Source organism: Heterocephalus glaber, unplaced genomic scaffold (genome assembly GCF_053883595.1).
Source record: "Heterocephalus glaber isolate CG9 unplaced genomic scaffold, H.glaber_assembly_v1.0 deba00000546, whole genome shotgun sequence".
Lineage (NCBI taxonomy): Eukaryota > Metazoa > Chordata > Mammalia > Rodentia > Bathyergidae > Heterocephalus > Heterocephalus glaber.
The window spans coordinates 44,181,827-44,208,826 of record NW_028258147.1 but is presented as its reverse complement, the minus strand read 5'-3'; the positions used below and the strand labels follow the sequence as shown (position 1 = coordinate 44,208,826).

General features: G+C 39.7%; 1 protein-coding gene across 6 annotated transcripts in view; it reads left to right on the top strand.

The window, feature by feature from the left end:
- The first annotated feature begins 836 nt into the window (after positions 1–836).
- Positions 837–27,000, top strand: part of LOC101718729 (uncharacterized) — a 169,369-nt gene continuing 143,205 nt past the window's right edge. Inside the window, exons 1-3 of one of the 6 annotated variants that reach the window (XR_015448797.1) lie at positions 838–2,566; positions 2,984–7,344; positions 14,951–18,533. The gene's annotated coding sequence lies outside the window, so the exon portion shown is untranslated. Of the gene's footprint in view, positions 2,567–2,983; positions 18,534–27,000 lie in introns of those variants that run through there. The other 5 variants (XR_015448800.1, XR_015448798.1, XR_015448799.1 and 2 more) reach the window with 5 other exon arrangements.

Sequence of the window (27,000 nt, the reverse complement as noted above, 5' to 3'; positions counted from 1 at the left end):
GATATTGAACAAGAGTGTCACAGGACTCCAGGAAATATTTTCCTTCTAACAATATTAATGTGTTGAAAGACAGAGAGTTGCAACTTTTGAAGAGAGAATTACAGGGCACAAGGAGCTTACAGTCTGAAGTCCTTAGGTTTCCCTGCCTCAACACCAGAAAGTGTGTTTATTCAGCAATCATATGCCTCTCTTTGACATTTTCTTCTTAAATTAGAATGAGTAAGTCAAGAGATACAGTATGGGAAAGCCTTGTCCATGAAGCCAAGAATCTTATTCCTAATTTCCTTCTGTTCACGAGAGCAGGCCTCCCTCTTTTCCGTTGTGTCCTGGCTTTGCCTGGACTTGCGACACTCATAGTGATTTCTCCATGGTGAACTAACTCTCGAACTGGCTTAGCAGACTGGTGGCCCCATTTGGAAAAGCAACACACAAGAAGAGCCCACCAAGTCCAGTAAGAAGACTGGGGTAGTCAGGCATGGTGGTGCATCCCTGTAGGCCCAGCACTGGAGAACCTGATGCAGGAGGGTCACAGAGAGCTCAAGACCAGTCAGAGATACATGGTGAGGTCCAGAGCAGACTCAATTACATAGCAACACCCTGTCATAAAACAAAAAGAGACAGAACCAGCTCTGCAAAGCCAGAGCAAACTTTTCTTAAATGCAGGCTAGGAGAGATCAGCATCCTGGGAGACAAACTGGTCAAGAAGTGTCTGGGTTATAATCTCCCATTTGACTTGTGCTCACACTGGTAAAGATTCGCTTCTGTCGTCACCCTCCGCTCAGGAGGCGGGCAGTGGAGCAGGAGCCAATCAATGTTGAGGGGCGGGATGTATGAACTGTCCAATCAGATGTCCCGGGCGGGAGGACTTTGTTTCCTGGTGGCAAAGCCACAGATCCAGAGCTCAGTGCTGAGAGCTGCCCCACCCTGGTAGACCGCCCTACTTTATGATTTCTACTGGTGGCAGGCTGCATGGGAAGCACCCGCAAGACCCTCTAGACGTGCAATGGTGATGTTGTGGGATGGGTGCCCTGACAGGGGTGGTCGGGGTGAGTTCTGAGAGAAGCGTGGGAACATCAATGGCGGCCAGGGCCTCCCCGCTGCTCCGGAGTCAGAGTTCCTCCCGGTCTGGGCGCCTTGTACACTCTGTCCCTCCCGCCCTGCCTCGGGCAGGTCTACTGTGTGTGCAGCACCCCATCTGTCCACTGCCACCCCGCCAGCCTGGAGTGCAGTCTCGGCAGCCGCAGCCCACAGCTGCATCTCTAGCTGTGCACAGAGCCTGGGGATTGTGGGCAGACCCTGGGGATTGTGGGCCGATCCTGATTCTGCTGGTAATCAAGCTGGAGGCTGTGGTGTGCTAGATCCCTAGTCTCATTTGTCCCTCCAGCAGATCTGCAAGAGCTCAGTTTTATAAATGTGTGGGATACAGGGTCTCAGAGCCACACTTCAGCCCCTCAGGCCAAGGCTGCTCTGTGATGGGAGTAGATTGCCAAAATTCCAACATGTGCCCTCAAGCCAAACTCAGGGTAAGTGATAATCAATGCCCTGAGAATTGAAAGAAAGGATTGCCTGCTTAATTGCAACACTGGGGAGGCCGAGGCAGGAACTTTTTTGGAGTTGGAGACCAGTGACCTCAAGGCCAACTATATAGTGAGACCCAGAGACAAACAACAAGACAAAAGAAATCAAAAAGAAGAAGAGGAAGAAGAAGAGGAAGAGGAAGAAGAAGAGACAAATATTCAATATTGCTGGGGACATGAGTCAGTGGTAGAGTGCTTGCCAGGCATGCAGTGAACTCCTGTGTTACGTACATAGAAGTGCAAGAACAATTTTCATCTTAATGATTGATGTGCCACCTCTACTAACAGACCACTTAAGTGAGGCCTTCCCATGGAGCTTAGAATGCAGAGAGAAGTGGAGGGGATGTTAACTGTTAGCAAGGGCAGGAGAAAGTGTTCCTGCTAAGGACCACTTCCAGAAGGAGCTGCATGTTACATAGTGTGAGAATCATTAAACTTGGGCATCTATACTGACATGTGATTTGGTAGGAGTGGAAAAAGAGAGGGATAGCACCTCAAATAATTACTGTAGATCTTGGACCATAGACACTGTTATAAGAATTGAAATGCTGATTGAGGTGGACTTTAGTTTGAGGTTGGTAGCCATATGAGTGGTCAGTGACAAAGGACTTTTCTGTGCAGGAAGGAGCAAATGGAAGGAGAAAGAAAGTGGGAGAGGAGGGGATGGTGATGGTGGTAAAATCCATGCTTACAGCAGACAGGGTCTTCCCCTGAGGTCATACTTTTTTCTAGTGTGGCAGTAAGGGCATTGTGTGCTGGCTCAATCTGAGAGTGGGTCAAACATCACAGGCACTAAGAAAGAAGTCTTTGTAAAATTTAGATAAATTTGTCTTCTGGTACTATTAATCAGATAAACTAATCAATTTTCTTTGTTTTTCAAGGGTTCTGCCAAGTAATTCAGGCTGGCCTTGAACTTATTATGTAGCCCAGGTTAGCATGCAGCTTGTGGCCATCCTCTTAAGTGACCCTCCTGAGTACTGAGACTACAGGTGTGTACCAGCAAACTTGTCTGAAATTTCTTTTGGTTTTGGTACCTGGGATCAAACTCAGGTCCTTGTGTTTTTGAGGCAGGGGTGGTGCAGCTGAGCTAAATCCCCAGCCCTGTCTGTAATTGTTTTTGAGGAAAAAGTGGAAATTAGAAAATTGTTTGGCTTGCTCTGGCTTAAAAATTGATGGCTATCATCAGCTAAATGTAATGGAAAGGAATTTCTCTAGGATACAACAGATTTTAGGTGATTGATGTTTTTATTGTACAGAAGATTTAACCTGGGACTTTTCTCTGAACTACATTCTCCACACCTTTTAATATTTTCTTAAATTTTGTGATGCTTTCATCACAGAGCAGCATTGGTCTGAGGAGCTCATTATGTTGCCAGGGCTGCAGCAAAATTTTGATCTTGTTTCAGCCTGCTGGAGTGCTGAGATGCCAGGAATGTGCCACCATGCCTGGCTAAGCTAGGAGCTTCTTCATCACCACTGTTAACCAGGATCACTGCTTGGTTAAATGAAACTTCAGTGAGGCATGGTGCTCCCCACCTTTCATCTGAGCCATTTGGGACACTGAGGTGGGATTATTGCAATAGCAAGGCCAGGATGAAGAGTGGAGCAAGACCCAGATCAACATACAGCAAAATCACTGGAGCTATGTTTCTAATTAAAGTAACTTGTGTAACATGTGCAAGGCCCTGAATTCAGTCCAGTACTAAAGCATAAAAGAAAAAGTGATAATAATCAGTAGAAAATTTACTTTGATTTGGAATTTTATACTGTTTTCACACCATCAGTCTTTGGTACAATACTTGCTCCAGATGCTGGGCAGCAGCAGTGAGTCCCTGCTGTCAGTGACAGGACACCAAGTGACAACATCCAGTGATCTACATTGCAGCACATTCAATAAACTACATGGGGTATTTAATATTTTATCATGAAATAAGCTATGTGTTACATACATTTTCTCAAATACAGGTTAATATAAGTGTGTTTATCAGTTTTAAAGGAGGCAAGGCTTAGCAAAGTTTGCTAGATTATGTATGTTCAGTGCATTTTGAATACATTATAGTTTGAACTGCCTGTGGGTTGATCAAGATATTTTCCCCTGATTACTCAAGCAGGATGTATAGACTCACTCCTTCAACTCTTTGTAAAGTGCTTCTCTGTAGAATATGAAACATATCAGGTAGTACCCTGTGTTGAGTGCTGTATTAATCAGGTTCTTCCAAGGAACTGAACTGGGATACATTATGAGTAGTGTTTTGATTTTTTAAAAAAAGTAGTGCTATGGCTTTTGTATTCTGGTTTTAGTTTGGTTTAATTTGTTTATTTACTTGTTGTGGTACTGTAGAGAGGTGCATCAGTCTGGTCATATTCTCTGACTTGTTCAATGAGGACAAGAGAATAGGATAGAAATTACCAATGGTCAGACACATGGCTGAGCAGTTTGACCACAACACACCAATCACATATACTGCTAAAGGGAAAACTCTTCTGTTCCTAGTTCTATTTTGTGCTAACTGTGGGAACCATTCTTAGTGTCTCAGTCTTGGAGAAAGTGTTTGGCTTTCTACCCTTTTCTGTTTTCCCACTGCCTCTTCCTGGCCTTAATGAGCTGAATTCTTGTCTGTCTAGAACAGTCACCTCCCAGACTTGTGCTCTTTTTCCTTTACAGTGACTTACATCTTTCTAGGGAAAGAGATGACCATGAGCATTTGTTCTGTGTTCTATATGTGGCTGGGGTCTGTATTCCTTGAATCCTCGAGTTCTCCTGAATTGCTCACTGTGTGGACAACTCTCTCATGTTATCATTCTGGAGAATCCTGTGGGAACAGCCTCTGGAGAAGGGCACAGCTGAGATAAACACAGAGCTTCACTTCACTCACCCCTAGTTGGCCTCTACATTGCCAGTCTGTGTCATCATAGCACAAGATGTAGAGATCATTGCTGGTTTTAGCTCCAGTAGAATCTGAAAGGCAGTGAGAGAGGAGGAGAAGAGAAAAAGCACCTGACATGGTGGCCCATACCTGTAATCCCAGCACTTTAGAGGCTGAATCAAAAGGATTGCCATAAGTTTGAGGCCAGAGCCTAGGCTGCTTAGTGAGATCCTGTTTCCAAAAGAGAGGGCAAGAAAGTGTTCAGGTACAGATTGAGATTTTGGTGTCACTCAGCTTGGGTTTGTAATATAGAGTTAAAAAAATGTCATTTTGTGGGGTCTTTTTGTCTTCTCAGGGTCCCATGTCATCCAGAAGCTTGTGTGTCCACTACACCTGCTAGGTCAGAGGTTTTCAGCCACTGGTGATTCTATACTTGAGAAACCATGTGAATGTAACATAACATCTCATTTATATTTTCTAGTTATGGAAAAGCAGGATTTTCAAGTTATGCCTGTGATATAAATACACCGGAAGCATTCTCTTTCTTGCTGCCTTAGAAGCAGATTAGAGGAAATGTCACTGAGGCTCAGGAGCATGCTTGCTAGTGCATAGCAAGTGTATCAATTAAAAATCTGATACACACCATCCACACTACCACCAGGGGGCAATAATTCCTCTTTTTCTTCCCTACAAACTCAAATTTAATGAATTTTACTGATTTGAATTGATATTCCTTTCCATTTTTCCTGTCTTTTATGCCTTCTTTTTCCCCCTTTTCCTCTGTAAGCTCTTCTGTAATTTATTTGCTTATGTGTTCATATTTGTGTTGAGATAGTTCTTTAATAAGCTATTTTCAGGTTTTTATCACTTGTAGAGAATGAAAATACCTTGTACAACTTATTTTATCAAGGGTATTCTCTACTGAGCAAAAGTTCTGTTACTTTTTGTATCTTTTTATTATCACCTTAACATTTGTGTCTCTACAAATTTATATCTGAAGATTTTTCCATGCTTACCAGATGAGAAAGTGATTTTCTTAAGGCTTCTTCCATGTTTTACAGTTTCTTATTTCATATTTTTGCCTTGTAGCTCCCTGGAGTGCACTTTTAAATGTTTTTGATGGGAAAAAAATCAGGTTTACTTGGCCCATATAATGTATAATTGTTCACCATAAATGTGTGATCAATCCCTTCTTCCTCTTGATTTTTACTGCCAATCATATCAAATCTCACTTTAGAATACAGTATAGTTATTGCTTGATATTTGTTACAAATTTAGTGCATCTAAATTTTTTTTATATTCTGACTTAAGTGACCCTAACTCTAAAGTGTGTTGCAAAAATAGAAAGGAAAACTTCTCTTTACGTTTTTATTTGAGATTTTTAAAATACAAGGCTGTCCTTTGTTTTACTGAAGCGATTCTAGAAGGTTTTTGTCACATTCATAGTTGCTTCAGTGGTATTATAAATATACTTGTACTAAGAATAGAGTTTGAAAATTTTATATCATATCACATTGTAAAATGTATCTGTATATTATTTTCTACATATTCAGATCATCTTCTTTGATTTATATTTTCTTTTGTTTTTTTGAGAGAGGGATTCCCTCTGTAGTTCAAGTGACTTTGAACTCATTATGTAGCCCAGGGTGGGGAAGAACTTGTTTTCCTTCTGCTTCAACCCACCCAACTGCTGGGATTAAGTTCTTGTGATAGTGTTTCAGGTGCAGCCTTATATACAAAAACAATTCAGTTTCTCTGTTAAATAGATAATTTAAAGAAATTTCTGAGATTACTGAAAAAATCTCAGTCCATTGGTGATTGGTAGAAAATGTTGATTTGTGGGATTTAAAATGTTTCCTTTTTACAAAAAACAGCCAGAATACATAAACTTTTTACAAAGAAACATAGAAATTCCAGATGGCCATGACTGACCACACTACATAATTCAGAATGGAACGTCACTGGTTGAAAGTTTCTCAACTCATTCCTTTGACAGCTTTAATTTGTGAACTAGTATTTATATTTAATTCAGCTACATTTATGACACAAGATCTGATTCTCAAAATGGCACCAATTTTCCTTAAGTATAAGGACTCTATTTTTACCAGCAATTATATCTCTAAAAGTTAATTTATAGAACAAATGTTTTAACATCTACTTTGTATTCACCAGCTATAATAGTTACAAGAGATTAATATTTACATAAAAAAAATTTTCATGGCCAGGGATTTAGCTCAGTGGTTTCACTGCCTGCTGTGCAAGTGCAAGGACCCAAGTTTGATCTCTGGTGCAAAAAAAAAAAAGATTTGAAAGCATCTGAAAACTGCAAATTGTTTGAAATCCTTGCATGGCAAATTCAGTCAGTTTGTGAGCATCATTCAGGTGTTTCCCAAGGATGGTACAGAAGCTTCTCCCTGAGAGGAGTCAGTGAGGGTAGTGGAGGTCCTCCTGATTTGGCTTGTCTGACGCTGATCTGATGGCACCACAGGGCTCTGTGCACATTGTTATCTTGGAGGAAGTGGAATGTGGAATTTCCCTTGGTTGGGGAACAACCCAGTTTTAGTTTTATTTATAACACAGGCGAACTTTGATTGCATCTTCTAATTTGAACCACTCTCTTCCTTCCTTTATGAAAAGAATCTTCCCAATCTTCTAATATTTCAGTGACTGTAAGAACATAAACATTTGTTATATACTTTCAGTCTTGGTTCTGCTAAAATATTTTCAGGAGCCTGCCCAGTTGTCCTCTGATTCCTGCCTCCTCATGAACTTCCCTCAGGGCTACACCTCCCAGCCCCTCCTCAGGCTCTATTGCTCCTCCTGGAAGGACCCCCTGGTTTGATCACCAATTGCTCCTCACCAGCAACATCTCCTCCTCCTGCTTCCTGCAGAAGCTCAGAGTAAGCCCACGTTTTTAATCCTTTGTGGCATAGGTCTGAGTCAGGTTGGCTTTGAGCTTCATCATAGAGGCAAGCACCAGCAGCTGCCACCCCATCAGGCAGTGGGGAGAAAGGAGAGTTTGGATGGTGAGGCCACTCAGCCCCTGGTACTGGAGCATGGGTGCTGGGAGAGAAGCTCTGCCACTGAGCCAGAGTCTGCCACTCTCCTCTTCATGAAGCTTGCACCACTGCCTCAGCTCCCTGCTCTGTGCCAGAGAGCCAAGCCTGGAGACTTTGCTGGAGCCTTGCGCAGGGAGGGGACAGTTGTGAGAAACCACCCCCCACTGAGTGGCACCAGATCTTCTTTTGGTTTTTAGAGACAGGCATTCCCTATGTAGTTCAGGTGAACTTGAACTCATGTAGCCCAGGCTGAATAGGAACTTGTGTTGTAGTGTTGTGGCAAGGGAGTTGAAATGACCTTTTAGAGACAGGAGAGTATGGTAAAATAAAATTGTATTGCCAGGCAAGGACGGCCTCAGGAAATGAGTCATTCTAGCCTGACCACAAGTTAAGACAATTTCCTCTTTTTATACCTTTTACAGGGCAGCTTGCAGTTACACACCAGAATGTAGCAAGGGCATGATAAAGCAGCACTAGGTGTCAAGGGTAGCATAAGTTGTGATTACAAAATGTAGCAAGGGTGTAGTACAGCAGCATTAGGTACAGGGTACTTAGATAAACACACTTCAAGGCTAACTTCCAATCTCTCTGGGAGCAGGCTGCCCCCATAAGAGGGAGGAGGTCCACCCAGAGTTTCCAAGCAAGTACATTTTTACACAAGTTTTAAACCACTCACAAGTTTCAAACAGGGCTTTAGCACAGAGTTTATTAAATATTTTCCAATAATTATCCATTAGGTTGGGTAGCTCTTTCTGTCTCATTTCCCCCTGCTGTTATATCAAACAGAATCTTTATTGATTTGAACAGGACAAACATAAGGGGCTTCTGTTTGTAAGAGCATTTGATGTGATTGTATAGAATGGATTTTTTGTTATAAATTTGGAAATCTAATTAATTAAGCATGGCCCTATCATCACCAGGAGTATTATTATCATTATGGGTCCCATCAGGGCCCCTAACCATATTTTTTGTCTAGTAAATAATTGTCAATTTCACCAGGAGTTGGTATCTTGGGAGCCATATTTAGTTTTTATCCACTTTAAACTTTTTTTGGTAGAGTTATAGATTTTTTGACTGATTTGTATAATAATAGCATTTTTTTTCTAGGTAAAGAGAAGTTCCCCCATACTTAGCAGTCAGCAAATCAAGGCTCTTTTATTTTGTAGCACTATGTCTATCAGTGAGTTAATCTTTGCTTGTACAGTGAGGATTGAAGCTTGTGTTTTATCCAGCCCTTTTTGAATTTCTTGGCCTAATCAAAGGTATTGTTTGTTTTGGAGCCTAAGTGTTGTGCTGCTGAGCACCAGGCTCCCTGTTATAGCTAGTCCCACCAGGATAGGGAGCACAATAAGGTCCCTCTTTTTTTATTTAGTCTTCCTTCAGGGGACCTTATTTGGACAGTAACTTGTCTTGTGGCACTGAGGGAGTATATATTTAGGTCTGGGATAAGTATATCTACAGCAAAATTACCCTGTATTTTGGGGGAGAAGACTTGATATAAGCCATCCTTATACATAAAGAAGGTTTTTGCTGGAGCACTGAGGTTGGAGTGAGTCCCTTGGATATTGACACAGTTTTAGGGGAATGTGTGTTATGTACACATGAGCTATTTTTTTTTTTTATCACTTTACTGGGTTTACTAAGAAGTCAAACTGTTGGTTTATTGGTATGGTTTAGGATTTTCTGTATGGTCAGCCCCAAAACATGACTGAGGGGTGCACAGATGTAGCATTCAGATGCCAGATCTGGGTCAGTAGCCAGAAGCAATCTGTGAGTATTGTTTATAGTCTGTATTAGATCTATCTCTGTGTAAATGGCCAGCCTGGACCTAATCTTTTTTTATCTCTTTGATTATTGGACTTCTTTGACTGTTGGCCAAACTGTGGTTTAGACCTTTTTGACTAGCATATCTCAATGAGCATTGTGGTCATTATTACTTATCCCAGCACCTGTCCCAGGTATCAAGTGGTAAAGTTGGATCATCACAGTTTGTCCTTTTAGCCATTTGAGATCCCATGGGTCAGGTATAACTATTTTAAGTGGATTATACTGTTTGTTTATAAGTATGGCAATTTGAAGATTGCATGTCTTTTTAAAATTTGACTTTGTTGTCCTTGGAACTTTCCAAAGATTATTGTTTGTCCTTTTGACTTTATTTTATAGTATTGTTGTTTTTGACTATGTCTTTTATAATCTATCACTCCCGGCCAGCCATAATGCTGGTGTGGGCATCCATCTAATGTAAGGGGCAGGGGATGCCCTTTGGGTTTTTATTTAATTATTTTAATTAGTTTGGTTTGGGAATCAAACTTTGAATCTTCAGGCTTGTATATACTCAGTTTAAAGACTCAATGTCCCACATTTATCTTAAACATATAGGAACCCAGAAGAGTGAGATAATATATCAATATGTGATAGCAAGCCAGCATTTTTGGCAAGTGCTCAAGTCTCTTGGGCCACTAGCACCTAGACTGATGTCAAAGATGAACCCAGTTAGAACTAAACACACAACAACAATAGTGTGTAGGAAAGTCCCAGACAATAAGGCAGCACAAGTGTTTATGAGTCTTTTAGCTGTATGATAACCTGTCAGCAGGGCTTGTGAGAGCATTTTCTCCTTTAACCTTTTTACCTATGCATTGACCTGTCCCGGCCCACGGGTAAGTCAACGGAGACCCTAGAGGGGGGGTGAGAATGACAAAGGACAGGGGACATGAGAGATGGAGACAAGACAGGTTTCTGATCAAGTCTCGTTTATTGCGGAAGCTGCTACAACATATATACCGTAGGGCTAGAGGGGAGGAGCAAGAGGAGGGTACTGGGGCTACTTCCTTGTTGCCGGGTAGATTTGCAGCAGGCCCGGATATGTCCGTAAAAGGCACTCAAGAGTTCTAGCGGGGGGGCAAGGCCCCCCACATTGACCTGTCAGGTTTTGGAGTGACAGGAGCAGGGCTTTGAGAGTGCTGTCTCAGCAGGGTCACCTTTAGCAGGTTTGCTGGATCTGGCTGCCACATTCAGAAGTATTTGGATGAAATTTTTTGAATTTTGAATGATGGATTTAAGGCTGGATTTTTGCAAATTTTATTGCTGTGGGAGTTATCATAACAATAACATAAGGCCCTATTTAAGTTGGGGTGAGGGAGTCTTTTTAAACATCTTTTATATAAATTTGGTCTTCTGGTTCAAATGAATGAGCAGGAGTGTCTGTGGGGATATTATCCCTTTTCCCATAACATTTGTGAAGCTAATGAAAAACCTGTCCTAAAGCTTTAAGCTGTTGGTTAAGCATTAGGCTCTCTACTTTTTGTGTGTTGCCTCTAAGGCTTTTAATCAATGGTGGTGGGCTTTTGAACAGGATCTCAAATGGGGAGAATTTTTTTTTGTTAGGTATATTTTTAATTTTTCTCAAGGCATAGGGTAAGTGATCTACCCAAGGGGCCTTGGTTTCTAAGCAATATTTGGTTAGAGCTAACTTTATGGTTTTATTTATCCTTTTTATTTTTTTTGAACTTTGTGGATGATAGCTGGCATGGAAGTTTTATTTTATCTTTAGCAACTTAGACAATTTTTGGAGTATTTTTGTTATAAACCCTGGACCATTATCACTGCCGATATAACTTGGTCTCTTTTCAGTGGTCTTTTTTTTGACTCACTACAAAGGAGGAGGTCATCTACATATTGTAACATGCAGCAATTATATTGAGCATGTGGGAAATACTTTAAGTCTGAGGCCAGTGGCTCACCAAACAAAGTAGGAGCATTATTGAATCCCTGCAGTAGTCAGGTCCAGATCAGCTGTCCTTTTTGTCTTGTTTCTGGATCTTTTCATTCGAAGGTGAAAAGTGGCTGACTTACTGGGGCAACTTGAAGGCAGAAGAATGTATCTTTTAAATCTAGGCAGGAAAACCATTTTGCCTTTGCAGGAATCAGGCTGAGCATGATGTAAGGGTTAGGAATGGCTGGATGTCATGTAACAGTGGCCTGGTTAATGGGCTTCAAGTCTTGTATGGGTCTGTAATTACTGTTAGGCTTCTTTATTGGGAGGAGAGGTGTATTTCAAGGTGATCGACATTTTACAAGGGCCTATCTTTTTAAAATCTATTTAAATGGGAGTGGATTTTTTCACTGAGCCTCTTCTGCCATCAGATACTGTCGAAGGGTCACTGGAAGGGTACCAGACTTGAGTTTTACTGCCATCAGGCATATCTTCTTGCAAGGCTAGGTGGGCTGTCTTTACCCCAGACTCATGGGAACAATGTCCTAAGTTTTTTTTTATCTTCTTGTGTCTCTCAGATTTTAGTTTTATCACCCTCAAAAAATTGCCAATTTTTTTCCCAGGGAACTGTGGACCAGCAGGATGTGACTGTTAGGGGTAGTGTTCAGGCCCAGATGGGCATCACCTGTGTCTCTATCAAATGTGATGGTGGCCTCCAGCTTAGAGAGAAAGTTTTTCCCCAAGAATGAAATGGGACATTCAGGCATGCATAAGAACTTGTGAGTCACTTGATGTCCCCCAATCATACATGTCCTGTGCTGGCAAAAAGTCTTTAGTGGGGATTCCCATGGCCCCAGTAACTTGAGTATGCCATGTGCTTAGAGGGGCAACTGAGTCACAATAGAATATTCTGCTCCACTGTCCACCATAAAGATAATGTTGTGGTCCCCGACTTTGGCTTTGACTAGGGGCTTATGGGGACCTAGATTTAAGGAGCCCTGTCACCCCTATTCATCCTCTTTTCCTGCCAAAGAGAAGAGAGTGGAAGGGAAAACATTCTCTTTTTCTTGCTGTCTCTTTTCCTGTCTCCTCTTCTGGAGCATTGGGCATCTGTTTTTGTTATATCCATGTTCTTTACAGTATGCACATTGGTCTGAATCCAAATTAGCATTCACTGGTCCTTTTGGCAAGTTTCCCTGTGCATTTTGCTTCCAGTGGGAGCTCTCAGGTGGGGTTTTTTTCTTTTACTTTTCAGCACAGGTTGGCCCAGCACTGCCACCAGGAGACTGACCTTTTGTCTGGTTTGGCAGTCTGTTTTTTTGTTTTTGCTTTTGTTTATTTTTCTTGTTCCTGGTTTACATAGACATTTTGGGCAGTGAGAATCAGCTGGGTGATATTTATCCCTACCCAGCCTTCTTGTTTTTGAATCTTCCTTCAAATGTCTGCTGTAGCCTGAGTTATGAATGCAGTGTTGACTATTTGCTGATTTCCAGGGGCCTTGGGGTCAAAGGGTGAATATGTCCTGTAGGCTTCACACAGCAGCTTGTAGAACTTTTGGGGGCTTTTATCTTTTTCCTGAAGGGTTTTTGCTATCTTAGTTATGTTATGTTGCCTCTGAGCTCTTGCTTCCATCCCCTTTATGAGGGCTTTGCAGTACTTCTTGAGTCTCCCTAATGCTCCAGCCATGTTGGGGTCCCAATTGGGTTTATCACAAGGCAGGTGATCATTTATCCATTGTTTTTTATTTGTCTCATCTTGGGGTACCTGGGTCTTGAGGTATTGTCTTGCCCCATCCATGACTCATCTGCATTCCTTGGTCTTGAGGGGTGCCATCATCAATTTTTGACAGTCTTCCCAATTTGGATGGTGTATCCAAAAAATGGAGGTCAGGAGTCTAGTCATTGCCTCTGGTTTTTTTGAGTAGGAAGGAATATGATTTTTTAAATTCAGCAAATCAGTGGAGCTAAAATGCTGATGTATGAGGATGGAGGGACCTCCTGCTGGATTGGGATACTCTCTGAGGGGCATCTGGAGATGGACAGAATGGAGGTGGTGAGCCACTGGACTAGTGGGGTCTTTATCTGAAACAGATGTGGATGTAGGATCTTGGAGTGGCTGGGTTGAATCAGGTGAGGCTGGGACTAGTGCTGATAGTGCTGAGACTGGCACTGAAGCTGCAGGGGCTGCTGCTGATGCTGCAGAGGCCCAGGGAAGGGCTGGAGCAGTCAGGTAAGGAGGAGAAAAGTCTAAATTCTCTTGGTCTGTGTCCAAAAGGACTGGTTTTTTTTCCAGCATTGTTCTCTTTCTGACGGAGGACCAGGATAGTGCTTTTTGCTTCCAGGGTGCACATATGAAGCCAATTATGGCACAATTTGAGCCATGAATCAATATAGGGAAATTGAAGTGCATGTTCCTGTCCAGGGGTGCTGACCTCTTGCCAGATGGACCAGATTAGACCCCCATCTAGGGATCCCTTAGGTGACCAAGCTGGGCAAAGCTTGGGCCATTCTAACTCACAAAAAGTTCTAAGCTTTGGGGGTTTTATCTTAATACCATAATCTCCAGTAAAACCTTTCTTAAAATTCTTAAGCATGCATTTTAATACAGTAGGATGAGACGTTTTTGTCCCCATGTTGGGCCGATCAGGTGTGTGTATGGGTACCCTTGTACAGAGACACAAGACAAAGGAGGGTGACCATCAGAGATGATCCACACAGGCACCTGTCTGGCTGTGTGATCAGGACCATCCAGGCATATTGGTGTATTTATCTCATTGCAAGAGCACCCACTTAGCCCTTCATTAGACATCCACAGAATCACAGATCAGGCCCAAGCACATCTGTAAACTCAGGGGAATATTTAAGCACAGAGGTGCCCCCCCTTTAGTCATGGACACAGACAGAACAGCCTATGATATTAAGCTGTCCTTTCACACTCATTCTCACAATCATGCACAGTAATTCAGAGGTTAAACATTCCCACCCCCCTGGAATAGCCTTAACTCAATTTTCACCAACAGCATTACAAAGGTCTCTCCAGGAGCTCAAAAGGCCCCTACCAAAGGGGAATGTGATATTACCAAACAAGGGGTGATCAGGACCTTCTTCTGACTTGCATAAGGAAATAAATTGAAATTGAGACTCTAGGGCTTTTCCCAGGGTGGTCTACCATATCCAGAGTCAGTCAATCACACAGTCACTCACTCAGTCCCATGTCTCCTTGTCTCTTGTTCTGGATCCAGTCAAGCTGCTGTTGACAGGTTGGCATTGTGAGTCATGGGGGGGGGAACTCTCCCAGGGGCATCCTTCCACCCAGAAGAGTTAGAAGGGCAAGCATGTTCTGGCAAGGTTTGAGCCATTGGCCAAGTGGCCAGAAGATTATCTTGATTCCTGGCCAATGCACCAAATGTTGCAGCAAGGGAGTTGAAATGACCTTTCAGAGACAAGAGAGCAGGGTAAAATTAAAAAGTTTATTGCCAGGCAAGGACAGCCTCAGGAAACAAGACCTTCTAGGCTGGCCACATGTTCACAGTTTCTTCTTTTCATGCCTTTTACAGGCCAGCTTGCAGTTGCACACCAGAATGTGGCAAGGGCATGATAAAGCAGCATTAGGTGGCAAGGGTATCATAAGTTGCAATTACAAAATGTAGCAAGGGTGTGGTACAGCAACATTAGGTATAGGGTTCTTAGATAAACATACTTCAAAGCTAACTTCTAATTTCTCTGGGAGCAGGCTGCCACCACAAGAAAGAGAAGGCTTAACCTTGTCAGAAAAAGGAAAGAAAAGGCCCAAATCCATGCAATTAGGAATGAAAAGGGTGAAATTATAACAGACCCAGCAGAAATTCAGAGGATCATCAATACCTACTTCCAGAACCTATACACCAATAAGATGGACAACACAGAAGAAATGGACAGATTCCTAGATACATATGAATTACCAAAGTTGAACAAAGAAGACCTAAAAATTCTGAACAACCCAATATCAGCCAATGAAATTGAAAATGGAATTAAAAACTTATCAACTAAGAAAAGCCCGGGCCCTGATGGCTTCACTGCTGAATTCTACAAGACATTTAGAGAGGAACTACTGCCACTACTGTTTAAACTCTTCAATGAACTTGAAAGGGAAGCAATACTCCCAAATTCATTCCTGGAAGCAAACATCACCTTGATCCCCAAAGCAGAGAAAGACCCAACTGAAAAAGAGAACTATAGGCCAATCTCACTAATGAACATAGATGCAAAAATCCTTAATAACACACTGGCAAACAGAATGCAGAACATCATCAAGAAGATCATACACCCCGATCAAGTGGGATTCATCCTAGGGATGCAGGGAAGTTCAATATATGCAAATCAATCAATGTAATACACTATATCAATAGAACCAAGGACAAAAACCATATGATTATCTCCATAGATGCAGAAAAAGCATTTGACAAAATCCAACATGCATTTATGATAAAAATCCTACAAAAAATTGGAATAGATGGTCTCTACCTCAAACTGATAGAAGCCAGCTATGAAAAACCAACAGCCAATATCATACTCAATGGTCAAAAACTGAAATTCTTCACACTAAAATCAGGAACAAGAAAAGGATGTCCACTATCACCACTCTTGTTCAATATAGTTCTGGAAACATTAGCCATGACAATTAGACAAGAGAAAGAAATAAAAGGAATAAAGATAGGAAATGAAGAAGTCAAATTGTCATTATTTGCAGATGACATGATACTCTGTATAGAAGACAAGAACTCCACCAAAAGTCTTCTAGACTTAATAAGTAAATACAGTCAAGTAGCTGGTTACAAGGTCAACACACAAAAATCAATAGCTTTCCTCTAAACCAATGACAGACTCACTGAGAGAGAAATAGGGCAAAAAAATTCCTTTCACAATAGCATCCAAAAAACTGAAATACCTAGGAATCATCCTAATGAAAGAAATCAAAGACCTCATCTCTGAAAACTATGGCACTCTGAAAAGAGAGATTGAAGATGATATCAGAAAATGGACAGACATCCCCTGCTCCTGGGTAGGAAGGGTTAATATAGTGAAAATGGCCATACTTCCAAAACTGCTATATAGATTTAGTGCAATTCCAATTGAGATCCCAGCAGCATACTTCATAGACCTCGAGAAAACAATCCAAAAATTCATTTGTAACAAGAAGAGACCCAGAATAGCAAGAGCAATTCTAGGTAACAGAGACATGGCAGGGGGTATCCCAATCCCCAACCTGCAATTATACTACAAAGCTACTGTGATAAAAACAGCATGGTACTGGCAAAGAAACAGACTTGAGGACCAGTGGAAAAGATTAGAAGATGCAGAAACAATGCCAGACACACTCAGCCATCTCATCTTTGATAAAGGAGCCAAACACCCTCACTGGAGGAAAGATAGCCTCTTTAATAAATGGTGCTGGAAAAATTGGGCTTCAACTTGCCAAAGATTAAAACTAGACCTATATCTCTCACCATGCACTAAACTAAAGTCAAAATGGATTAAAGATCTCAATATTAAAATAGAAACTCTGAACCAGTTGGAACAGAGGTTAGGTAGAACCCTTGAAGACATCGGTGTAGGAAAAGATTTTATGAACAAAACCTCAGTTGCCCGTGAACTAGCACAAACAATCAACAAGTGGGATCTCTTCTTATTAAAAGGCTTCTGCACAGCAAGAGAAACCACCAGCAGTGTGAAGAGACAACCCACAATGTAGGAAAAAATCTTCACCTGCTCTTCCTCAGACAAAGGTCTACTATCTCAAATCTATAAAGAACTTAAAAAGATCAGACCTCCCAAATTTAAAGACCCAATCAAAAAATGGGCATCTGAAATGAACAGACATTTCTCTGACAAAGAAGTAGAAATAGCAAATAAATACATGAAAAAATGTTCAACATCACTGGTCATTTGAGAGATGCAAATGAAAACAATGCTGAGATTCCACTTCACTCCAGAAAGAATGGCTGCTATCATGAAATTATCCAATAACAAATGCTGGTGGGGCTGTGGGGAAAGAGGAACATTGTTCCACTGCTGGTGGGAGTGTAGACTGGTGCAAGCACTGTGGAAATCAGCATGGAGATACCTCAAAGAACTAGGACTGGAAGTCCCATTTGACCCCACTATCCCACTGCTGGGGATCTTCCCTAAAGAATTCAAAGAATCATACCACAGTGATATATGTGCACCCATGTTCATAGCAGCACAGTTTGTAATAGCTAAAACTTGGAAACAGCCCAAATGCCCATCAACTGGAGACTGGATAAAGAAAATGTGTTGTTTTTATAAAATGGAGTACTACTCAGCCATAAAAAATGAGAAATTAGAGACATTTATAGCTAAGTGGATGCACATTGAGGTGATAATCCTAAGTGAAATAAATAGGACACACATGAATAAATACCAAATAGTTTCTCTGGTGTGAGAAACTGAAAGTGTAAATAAGGACTAAATGTATAATAGGTCATGTGAAATAGGAAGAAAAGGGGCAAAGGGGAAGGAAGTGGGAGGTCTAGGGGAAAGGATAGAAGGGAATGGGATTAATATGAGAAAATAGAAAAATAGGAACAAAGTCTTTTTAAATAGGGAGGACTGGAGGGGTTGAAGGGTGGGCTGGGCAAGGGTGAAAAATAAGAACCAAGAGAGACTATGTAAAGGTGCAAATTTCCAATGATGTATGTCATTATATTGTATACCTAGAATGTACCAATGATTGGAATGAATAATTGATAATGTAAAATAGGAAGAAAAGGTCCAAAGGGGTAGGGGTAGTGGGAGGGGTAGGGGAAAGGAAAGAAGGGAAAGGAAAAATGATGAGAAATGGAAATAAAGTCTTTGTAAATAGGGAAGGGTGGAGGGTGTGAAGGGAGGGCTAGGAATGGGGAAAAAATAAGAACCAAGATGCATTTATGTAAAGGTACAATTCCCAATGAGAAATATAATTGTGTTGTATACCTACAATGTACCAATAAAAGAATTTAATACAAAAAAAGAAAATTAAGAGAAGGCTCACCGAGAGTTTCCAAGCAGGGACAATTTTGCACAAGTTTTAAACCACACAAGTTTCAAACAAGGTTTTCACACAGAGTTTATTAATAAATATTTTACAATAATTATCCATTATGTTTGGTAGCTTTTTCTGCCTCAGTAGCTGGAAGTGGTGATGCATGCTGAAATCCTAATCCTTGGGAGCCCTAGTGGGAGGATCACTGTGAGTTGGAGCCCAGCCTGGAGTACATAGTTCAACACCAGCCTGAACTACACAGCAAGACCCTGTCTAAACAAACAAAAACAACCCCCCCCAAAAAACAAATAAAGAAAGATCTTGTGATTTTCTTCTCCCTCAGCCCACCCAACTGCTGGGATTATAGGCATGTGTACCATAACTGGCTGTCTAATTTTATCCATGCATAGTATTTTTCTCTGTGATTATGTTGCAAATTTTTAAAAAAAATATTGATAATGTTTTATAAAGGTGGATATATAAATCCTTGGAGGTGTATGACTATTTCTTGTTGATAAAGTACTTTACAGTGCTATGTGAAGAAGGTTTTCTTGTATAAAATAAAATATTGACACAGACTGAAACAAGTAGCAGTAGACCATCATTTAACTTCTTTGAAGGCTGATGTTAGGAATTTATGCAAAGGGACCGGGGATTTAGCTCAGTGGGCAGCAAGTGCAAGGTCCTGAGTTCAATCCCTGGTACTGGAGAAAAAAAAGAAATTTGTGCAAAAAGTTCAATCTTAAAAGAAAAAAAAGTTCAATCTTCCAATAAAATGTTTTTAAGAATATTGTTTCTTCCCTAAAAAGTTCATTATATTCACATGCCATAAGTACATTCTTGCACTTTGGATTCTATTAATAGCAAATCATTTTTAAACTTATACTGTGTCAAAAACCCATCCTTAAACAAACCTAAACGAAAGACCATTTGTTTCTCTGTAGTTATCATGTGTATACTAACATTAATTCTTAAAAAATTGAGAGCTATTCCTTTATACTATATTTTCTGATTTGAAATCGCATGAGTTTTTGTATTCATATAGTTTTAGTGAGTATTAAAACTATGAGAAAGACTTCTTTTCCAGTTGATCTCTGACAAGATAGATCTTGTTGTTGTTAATACTTTTATCATCTATGGATAATGATTTTGCCTCTTCCATTTCAATCCTTATGTCACTTATTTCTCTTCTCTGCATCATAACATGACACATGAATTTTGCTCTCATGTGACAGAACAGTGGAGATAGTGAATATCCTTGACTCATATCTGATTCTAAAAAAATTCATGTAGAGTGTCTCCATTTACAGTCCCATATGTTAGTTTTGTGGTATATGTACTTTATGTAGTTGTTAATCACTTTTGGTTTTTTATTGGGGACATAAATAAAGAATTAATAGAAAATAAGATTTAGAAATCATATTTATGCCAAGATTCAAATAGTCACATGAAGTTTTTCTTTGTAGATTTACATTTCTGATGCTGAACTATCCTAATCTTTGATAAAATATACAAACAATATTTATTATATTGTGGCTGACTGTGTGTGTGTATGTGTCTCTGTGTGTTGATGTGTATGTAGTACTTCATATTGGACCTAGGGCATCACATATGCTAAGGACTGATGCTGCCACTTAGCTTTCTGCCAAGATAAGAAGCTGTTTGGTAATCAACCCTTGTAATTTAGCATTTAATATTTTATCCTGGCTTTGAAAATCTGCCTCCATAGGTGTTATAGCTTTGTCTTGTAAACATGTTGCCTGGTTTAAGGTAAAAGTCGTACTAACTTGATGAAATTTCTACAGAGGTTTCTTATGTATGTATGTATGTATTTTTTGATACTGGGGATCAAACTCAGGACCTTGTGCTTGTAAGGCAGGTGGCAGCACCACTGAGCTAAATCCCCAGCCATCTCACTAGTAGCCAGGCTGGCTTTGAACTCAGGGCAATCCTCCTGTCTCAGTCTCCCAAGTCCTGGGATTACAGGTATGTACCACCATGCATGGCTCCCTACCCCCTTTTTTAAATTAGACATAGGAAACCTTGTCTAGCTGAGCATATCTTTTTTTTATATAATGGTTGCATTGGTATGTATTTTATATATATAACAAATACAATCCCAGAGGCCAGGAGGAGGCTCCCCAGCTGCCATTCCACCACTCCCAGGGCAGAGGAGGTGAGCCAGTCCCAGCACCCCAGAGGAGGCTCCCCAGCTGCTATTCCAACTGCTCCCAGGGCAGAGGAGGTGAGGCAAACCCAGGGCCCAGGAGGAGGCTCCCAGACTGCCATTCCACTGCTCCCAGGGAAGAGGAGGTGAGCCAATCCCAGCACCCAGGAGGAGGTTCCCTGGCCACCATTCCACTACTCTTGGGGCAGAGGAGATGAGCCAATCCCAGTGCCCAGGAGGAGGCCCCCTGGTCACCATTCCACTGCTCCCAGAGCAGAGGGGGTGAGCCAACACCAGGGCCCAGGAGATTTCCCAGCTGTCACTCCATCACTCCCAGGGCAGAGGAGGTGAGCCAATCCCAGCACCGAGGATGAGGCTCCCTGGCTGTCATTCCACCACTCTCAGGGCAGGGGAAGTGAGCTGTTGGGGCACCAGCAGCATCCTCTCTCCCATAGAAATGAGAATACATGTAAACAAGCCTCAAAAACAGACTTCCAAATCACCTACAACAACCCCAAAGGGAAAGGAGATGGAACACTCTGATACTCAACAACCTGAACTGCCAACAAGAGGATCTGGAAAATATGAAATCATAAATAATTTCTCAGATATCTGCAGAGAATGTACCCATAGTGCAAGACATGCTTAATAAATCTAGAGTGGACACAGATAAAAAAAATACAGGAATTGAAGAACATGATTTAATCCCAACATGGGAAAAAATGGAATCCATAAAACAGATACAAACAGATTTTCAGGAGATTAAAAACTCCACTGAAAGTCTACACAGCAAAATGAACCAATGTGAGGACATGTAGGGAACAGGGAAAGGGGACATTACTAGAACCTGTGCAGTTAAGTCCTAGTCTCCTGCGAGCCACAGCAGTACATGGCAAATTACAGGAAAGGTAGAAAAATGAGACTGAGAAGAAGCTGAGCTTTGGGTCTGATCAGTGCTGCTCTGGGCAGCAAAGATGAAAGCCCCCAGTTTACTGCACCTTTTATTCAGTACATTGGGAGAAGCAAAGTGTAACAGATGGCTTGCAGAGAGTTCAGTACATCCTGTGTAAATAAGATGTAACAATCCAAGAAAAAGGAGGAACTGAGTAGGTGTTTGTTCCTCCCAGGATGTTTCTTATTCTGGAGAATCACAGACAGCATCACCGGATTATTGAGGTCTCAGTTGTGATTGGAGGCCAAAATGCAATTATGTCTCAGAATTCCATAGCTGGGTTGTAGGCAGGAGAACTAGGCTAACCAAATGATTTTTCCCTAAAATTATGTAGCATTGCTCCCAACAAGGACAGAATTTCAGATATAGAAGATAAGATTGTAATTAGTGACCAGGAAAAGAAAAATTGCTTTAAAATTATAAGGGACCATGAGAAATCAATCCAGCAGCTGCTAGACGATGCAAAGAAGAATAACATGAGACTGATCAGAGTCAATGAAGAAACAGGAGAGAGTTCAGATGACATAAAAAAAACTTCACAGAAATGATGGCAGAAATGTTCTCAAGCAGGGGTAAAGAACCTGATGTACAGATAAGTGAGGCATATAGGGCTCCAACTAGCCTTGATCAAAAAAAATCTACACATAGGCATATAATTGTTAGGATTCCAGACACCCAACAGAAGAACAAAATTCTACAAGCAGTGAGAGAAAAGAAACAAATCACATATGAAAGAAAGTGCATCAGACTCAACACACTTCTCAATACAAATCCTCAAGGCAGGAAGAGTTTGAAGTGACATATTTCAAGCCCTAAAGGAAAACAGCCTCCAACCCAGATTGATGTACCCTGCAAAACTATCTTTCAAAGTTGATGGAGAAATAAGATACTTTCATGATAAAGAGCACTGTAGGAACTTCATGAATATCAAACCTGCACTCTAAACATTTAGATAATATACTAGGAAAAGACAAATGATCACAACCCCAGAAAGCCCAGCAGAATGAATTTGTTGGACATGACAAATTAAATGCAAAGGGGGAGGATACAACAAAAAGAAAAAGTCATGAAAAGGCTTTTAAAACTTTTAACTTCATCTCAATAATGAGTGTATAACTCAATCTTGTTACTGTACTGATTAGTATTTTCCTGATTCTAGTGTTGCACACCTTTCCTTGTGCTGAACTGGCTATCATCTTCTAGTGTCTACTTTTTAATTGGGTTGTCTATTAATGAGCTGTAAGAGTTCTTTGTATATTATGGTCATAGGTTATATGCATTGTAAGTATGGTTTAAGGACTACTTTACATTTTAATGTCATTTAAAGTTTTAAATTTTGATGGAATCTCATTTATCAATGTTTTTCTTTTATACATCATGATTTTTGTATCTCAGGAAGTCCTTGCCTACACTAAATTCATAAACATTTTCCCTATTAATTTCTTCTTAAAGTTTTATAGTTTTAGTTGTTCATATTTGTTCATAGATTCTTTCAAGTTATTTTTATGTACGGAAATAAAGGGTTGAGGTTCAGTTTTTATATATGGATACCAGGTGTTCTAATGCCATTTCCTGAAAACACTATCTTTTCCTCTGCTCTTGAATTGAGTTTATATTCTATAAAATGTTAATGTCAAATAATCTTTCAAAACTCAGTGCACCGTATATGTGTGGTTCTATTTCTAGGTTCTCTGTTTTATTCCAACAATCTATATGTCTTTCCTTACACCAATACTTCCTTGATTACTGTAGCTTTAGAGGAAGTCTTAAAATTTGGTACTAAATGTCTTCCAACACTTTTTTTTCTTTTTCTTTTTACTTTTCTAGGTGCTTTGTATTCCTCCATAACTTTTAAATTTCAATATCCAATTCTTCATTTATAGCAAGTATATATAGACCTGAATTTTTATATATACCTTGTGTTTTCTAATCCTGCTAAATTCAAGTACAAGTTCTAGGGGCTCCTAGAGATTTATTATTTTCTCTGTAGATGATCATTTCATCTACATATAAAAATTTTGCTTCTACCTTGCCAATTCCATCCTAATTGTGTCTTCTTCTTTTTTTTTTTTTTAACTGGGGATCAAACTCAGGTCCTTGTGCTTGTGCAGCAGGCAGCAAAACCACTGAGCTAAATCCCTGGCCCCTAATTGTGTCATTTTTTTGCCAAACTATTTTGACTTAGGCCTGTGTTTCAAAGTTTAATGGACAGATGAAGAGTAGGCATATCTGCCCTTGTTCCCCACCTTGGGGAGAAAGCATTGTACCTTCTCCATTCATATAAGGTATTTTTGCTGGAAGTATGGAGTACATGTCTTTAATCTGTTGAGAAGGTTCTGTTCTACTTCTAGTCTCCTGATAGCTTTTACCATGAACAGCTGTAGAATTTAGTCCGATACTTTTTCTCCAACTAGTGACAGGATCATATGGCTTTTTCCTTTCCTCTGTTAAAATGATGACTTTTGGGGGTGGCTCTTCCAATGCTGAACCAACACTACCATCCCTATAATAAAACCACTTTCTCCATACTGCCAGATCTGACTTCTAATAGTTTGTTTTGTTAAACAAATTTCTATCTATGTTCATACATTTTTCTTCTATTATCTTTATCCAGTTTTAGGATTAGGACAATGTTATTTCCTAAAATGAGGGGAGACATGTTCCTTCTTTTTTCTGCTTTAAATGTTTGATATAATTTATCATTTAAAATGTATATGAGCCTGCTGCTGTCATATAGGTAGGTTTTCAAGCTAGGAATATACTTTCTTTAATAGGTGCTATTCAAATTTTATATTTCCTCCAGAGTTAGTTTCATTAATTTGTCTTCTGAGGTACTTCTTAGAAGTTGTCAAATTTATTTCAAGAAAGATTTTTGTAATATGCATTCTATATCCTTTTAAATTCTGTAAAATCTGTGGTAATGTTTCCTAGATCTTGATAGTGTAATTTAAAAAATGTATAAGTGATATTGTGTAATAGGAAGAAAAGGTCTAAAGGAGCTGCGGAAGTGGGAGGGGCAGGGGAAATGAAAGAAGGAAAAAGAAAAGATATGAGAAATGGAAAAAAATGGACACAAAGTCTTTGCACACAGGGAAGGCTGGAGGGGATGAAGGAAGGGCAGGGGAAGGGGAAAAAATAAGAACCAAGATATTCATGTAATGGTATAAGATCCCAATGATAAATGTAACTGCATTTAATACCTAAAATGTACCAATAAACTTAATGGGAGAAAAACCCAAACACATTCATGATGAGGAATTGGTGTATATACATATATCATCTTTTTCTTTTGGTACTAGGGATCAAACTCGGGAACCTTATGCTTGGGAGGCAAGCAGCAGAACCACTGAGTTAAATCCCTGGACCTATATCATCTCTATTATTGTAAAGTTTCATGGAAGCATCTGTAATCCCACTGCGAGATGAATTTATGAAGGGAATTTTCTGTTTGTCATTTGAGTTGCTTGCCAACTTGTTGGATTCTCCACAATTCTTTATTCATGTAACATGTTTGAAATTTTACATACTCGTAAGAATTTATATCTATTATCTAAAGTTCATTAAATGATGATTTAATTATACTTTTTATCTTAAAATATCCTTGATCTGCCAGGTGCAGTGGTACAGTATGCTCATGTAAACCCAGCATTCCAGAGGCTATCAACAGGAACAAAATTGGGTGGCCAACATGGGCTAATAGTGACTTTCTAAGACATTAAAATATCAGTGGTCTTTGCAAATATTTCTCATTTTCCCAGTGAGTTTTGCTGTTACACTTGCCTCATTATTCCCTGTCTTGTTCATATTTTTTAGATTATTGATTTCAGTTTTATTAATTATGGTTGTATTTTTCTCATGAACTGTTTTCTAAACATATTCCTTAAAATGTCTATATTTAGGGGCCAGGGATTTAGCTCAGCAGTTCCACCACCTGCTGCACAAGTGCAAGGACTTGAGTTCGATCCCCTGTACCAAAAAAAAAAGTCTATATTTCATTGAAAGGTTATTTCAAACTTTGACAGTATTCTTAAATTGTCACTAATTCTAATTATTTTAGAATTCATTTTGTGACATATTTGAAATAGATAATTTAAGAAGGAAATTTGCATCAAAAACACATGGGTGAACTGCCTGTTGTTCAGTCATAAAGCACATGCTTATGGACTCTGAGGCCCTGGATTCCCTACCTGGCACTGAGAAATGAAAACAAATGAGAGTTGTAAATCTATTCACACTCTACAGCTTCTAATTTTTCTGTATTATAATTGAGATAATATTTATATTTAGTAAGTGGAGGAAGAGTGTATATGTTCTAACAAAATTTTTGTAAAACTTGTCTGTTGGTTTGGAAATATTCATTCTGTTTTTAAAAATGGTCTAAATATATCTAACACCTAGTGCATGAATATTATTAACTGACAGAATGAATCATTTACACTTTTCATTTCTTAAGTTAGTTAAAATTTAGAACTACAATAATTACCTATGTAATATAGATTTAACTATTTCTACTTCTATCTCAGTGGAGTTGTGCTATTTATTCCTTGAATTCCAGAGATCATTTCACATGTTTCTGACTTTATGGTGGTTGCCTATCAATACAAAGTCGTTAAAATTGTGATCTCCTTGCTTCATATCCCCAATATGCTGTACTTGCATGTGTATAGCACCATCTCTTTGTGCTTGCTCTTTCTTCTTTCTTTCTTTCTTTCTTTCTTTCTTTCTTTCTTTCTTTCTTTCTCTCTCTCTTTCTTTCTCTCTTTCTTTTTCTTTCTATATCTCTGTCTGACTTTCTTTTTTCTTTCTTTTTCAGTTTTTTGAGACAGGGTCTCACTATGTAGTTCAGACTGGACTTGAGTTCACTATAAAACTCTAGGCATACACCTCTCTTAATTTCCCAAGTGCTGGAATGACAGGCATGTCCCATCTCACCCAAATCTCTTTTTTCAAAGAATGTGAAATAAGATGCATGGAGTTAAAAATCAATATTACAAATGTAAACCAATATACAATGGTACCTTGTTTTATGAACTTAATTTGTTTTACAGTTTGGGGAAGATGGATGTGTTAGTGTGGGAAAGATGGCCATAGTGGTGTTTGTCACTGAATGTGGAGTGCTAATGGAGGCAAATTTTTGTTGAATGCTTTTGTTTGCAAACCAACTTGCAAACAAAAGCATTTATGAAATGAGGTATTACTGTATTTTTAAATAATTAATTGAGACAAACACTTTCAAAACAAACTTTTTATATAACAACCCAATTCAGATGTTTCCTAGAACATGCACACTGTGAGAACCTCGATCATCAGTGCCTAACAGTAATTGCACCAAATGCATGCACGTTCTTGTACTCAGTGCTAAAAAAAAAAAGAAAAACCTATTAGTTACTAAATTCTGGTTTAAGGCCTTAATACATTGGTCTCATTTTACTCTATCACCACAGTGAATTCTAAGAGAATAATTATTAAGTAGGTGAGGAAAGAGACAGTAATGCACAAAAAATTGTTCATCAACATAGAATTTTTTTATTTTATTTTGTTTTTGGTACCTGGGATTGAACTCAGGAGCTTGCACTTGTGAGGCAGGTGCAGTGCCACTGAGCTAAATCTCTGGCCCAACATAGAAGTATTTAGAAACAGTTA